At 44.9% G+C, this 3,349-nt stretch overlaps 1 long non-coding RNA gene across 2 annotated transcripts; it reads left to right on the forward strand.

Annotated features, from left to right (window-relative positions):
* The first annotated feature begins 645 nt into the window (after positions 1-645).
* LOC103629435 (uncharacterized) lies at positions 646-2,761 on the forward strand. Of its 2 annotated transcripts, none has more exons than XR_002262683.3 (3): positions 646-987; positions 1,070-1,171; positions 2,259-2,761. It is a non-coding gene; the product is annotated as an uncharacterized lncRNA (long non-coding RNA). The 2 variants fall into 2 exon arrangements; XR_002262682.3 differs by having other exon boundaries at positions 657-987; positions 1,075-1,171; positions 2,259-2,760.
* The last annotated feature ends 588 nt before the right edge of the window (positions 2,762-3,349 follow it).

The following is a 3,349-nucleotide window of genomic DNA, read 5'->3' on the forward strand; positions in this document are numbered from 1 at the left end:
ATCTGGATGGGCAGTAAATGCTGATGCACTTGGAACTAAAGGTTGAGTTAGAAACTGAAGAAGATCCCTTTGTCCCTGCTGGTTTCCTTGGGTGTTTGGGTGGAGATAGGGTCGAGGTGCCTAGCCAAGGGGCTAGAGACCTCAGCTCCATTGAGAAATATCTAAGTTTTGGACTGTTTTGGGGGCAGTGAGTCCTTATCTGCTCTTCTTATTATCTGAATTCCTGGGCAGTTTGGATATTTGTATTGCACCTGCGAGCTTGTCTCAGTAAAATTTATTGAGCTATGTTTGTATGGTGGGTGAAGTGCATGACTCAAGTTTTAGAGGTCCCACTCCTGCTGGTAATATCCAGTGAGTTGTCAGCCATAAAGGAAGGGGAAAATGTTCTGAACTTTGGACAGTGACTGAAGCTGGGATCAGTTGCGGGGGGAGAAAAAGATCTTCACCCCTCTTCTGGACTCTACTCATACGCACAAACTGAGTTTCGTGGGGTGGACAACAAAGGGGTCTTGGGTTCCAGCTCCCTGTCGAAAATATTAGTTTTGAGCCATTTGAGCTTATCCCCAAGTGGAGGACATATTTTTTTGGTCTGCTACCTACAAAGCTGGACAAAGGTGATATTTGTGAGTGGTGTGCCGAGCCAGCAAGGTAGTAGTGCATGGGAGCCACATCTTTGAGTCACTGTTGTGCTGGCACACTAGGAGACATCTCCCCACTGCATGGTTGCCAGGTTCAGGGACACATGCCCTTGTGCAGCTGCCTTAAAAGGCCTGATGCAGTAAAGCTTTCGACCTTGTCTCGAGCTCTAGTCATAGTCCAACTTGTGGGAGTGGTAATCCTTGTGTTTCTGCTAGTATAAACCCTCTCATCAGTCCTCAGGTTTGCCCTGTACAGAACCTTGCACGTTGTGTTCCTGCACGTGGTGACCAACCCACCCAGTTGCTCATCTCACCGTGGCCGGGGTGTCTTGAGGAGTCGCGTGCCCAGGTGACGCTTGTTCTGTGATCTCTAGTGGTAAGTGAAGCTCGCCGAAGTAGTTTCTCTAAGTTTACTGTTGTGTACTGGCCAGAACAGAGTCACACCGACGCGGTCTGGCGCCGTGGACAGCTTCACCACCAACTCATCGTACCACGTCTTCTCCGAGTGTTTTCACACAAGCACAGTAAGACAGGTGAGGCCCTTGAGTTTCCTTTATCTGGAATTGGAACTCTACCGCATGTATGCCTCGGGGTCAAGATCACCGGACCTCGTTTTCCACCGCTGCCACCAATAGTTGTGTTCCTAGGTCCCCGTGATCAATTAAGCGTGTGTTCAGGTTCGCCGGAGTACGGGGACTCTGTTGGTGTCCTCACCATCACCTGTGTCGTCCCATGGTGGCCGGTCCGTTGCAAGATCGCCGGCGTTGAGCGTAGCCGGGTCGTGGCCAGATTTTTGTAAATGGAGCAAAGTAGAGGAACCTAGATGCAATGGTCAGTGTCACAGGGTAACAGTGTATCGGGCCGATATTGATTTAGTTGGAGTGCGGGGTCCTTTTTGCAAGATGTGCGCGTGCGGGCGGGGCTCCCCAGCCGCTTGCCAGGTTTGCCCGGTGTTGGGCCGGCTAGGCTGGTTCTGGCCTAGAACTGTTCGCAGTTTTGTGTTTTTCTTTTAACAGAGAAATTATAAATTGTGCCAGAAATTGTAGAAAAATCCAAAAATAGTGAGACAAATTAGTTTGGATGTATAAATTCATGAGCTCTCTGGTAAAGTTGGTTTTAGGATTTTTAAAGCAATTAGAAAATATTAAGTGAATTAAAGGTGCTTTAAAAGGACTATTGGAATTTTAGAAATAAGAGTTGAGCACCAAAAATCATAGAAATTCTTGGAAAGACTTGTTATCATAAAGTGAGCACTTGTTAAAATTTGGAGACTTTTTAGAAGCCTTTTTCTTAGAAAGCATTGTAAAGTCACAAATAGGGTGAGAAAATCCCTAATCAAGTATGAATTAATGCTTTGGAAAGAAGATAAGTTTATCTAGGGAAGAGATGCAGTTGCTTAAGAAGTTTTACGCTTTTGGATGAGATCTAAGATGGATTAGTTCTCTAGTTTGCCTAAGTGAATCCGATTTAGCCACTTTTAGCAAGTGTTGGTGGTGTAAAACCATGTGTATACTTGTCATGTGTTTTAGTTTGTGGTGTTTATGTTCCCCACCTCTCCTTGTGAGAGTTTGCATTTCATGTCATTACATAAACATACATGTATTTGTAATTGACTTGTAGAACACCTAGAAGAAGTGGTGTTTGAAGGAGGAGTCTACTCCAGTGGCTGCTGATCAAGTGGAGGAGCCATCTGACTGGGTATTGGGTGGAAAGGTCTTTAGCCTCTTCTCTGCAACAAAGGCAAGCCCCGGTGCATTTGCCACCTCCCTTGTGTTTACAAAATTTTATCACTTATATGCTGCATTAGGTGATAGGAGTTGATTGATTAAACAATTGATGCATTACCATCCTTGAAAGATTGATTACCATACCTTGTCACCTGTTTTATAAAAGCTAGAGATGCTTAGTCATGCTGATAGACTAAGAAAAATGTTTTTCATCTATGACTCATGTTTTTACAAAAAAATGGGCTTGGGATAATGAAGGCATCAAGACGTTGATAAATTCATTATCCAGGCATGGCCCCTATATCAGGCGCCAAAATTTTGAAATAGTTTAAAATGGGACCAGACGCTGAGCAGGAAAGGTCGCCCGTCTGTGTCGATTAAGGACCGTACCGATTGTTGGCCTGATGATGTAGGACCTTTTAACTGGCCACATACCTCGTCATGGGTAAGCCTGAACCCTGCTATTCCATACGTGAAAAGACAACCGCGCACTGGACGTGGGAGATGGTGGGAGTAGCAGTTACCCTCCTGGCAAGAAGATGAATGGTAGGGTAATGTGCTCCCGGGTAGCGCGGACCAGTTCATGTAGTAGAGGATCCGTGGGAATGGTTGACATATGCAAGGGTTAAGTGCTACATATGTCGTGTGGTTGGAGATCCCCAGTTGGGTATTAATCGATTCGGATCGTCGTTACTTCTCGGATATGAAGACTGGATCGCTGCCCTTCATCGTAGATAACAAGCAAAACAAAATTTGGATTTTAAAAGCAACCTAGTGCAGGTCAAGTGAATGATCTAGATTAGGAAACTACTAGATTCAGGCTAGAAGATTCAGGTAATAAACTAACTTGTGAAATAAAACTTGGCTTAAGGACCCACTTCTAGTAAGCTTTTCTGCAAAATGAGTCCTTGAACTTTGATGAGCTTTACCTTGATTCCCAAAAGCTAGCATACCCTTGAGAGTCTTTTCTTTAGTCGGGTAAGT

Source organism: Zea mays, chromosome 6 (assembly GCF_902167145.1).
Source record: "Zea mays cultivar B73 chromosome 6, Zm-B73-REFERENCE-NAM-5.0, whole genome shotgun sequence".
In the NCBI taxonomy this organism is placed as follows: Eukaryota; Viridiplantae; Streptophyta; class Magnoliopsida; order Poales; family Poaceae; genus Zea; species Zea mays.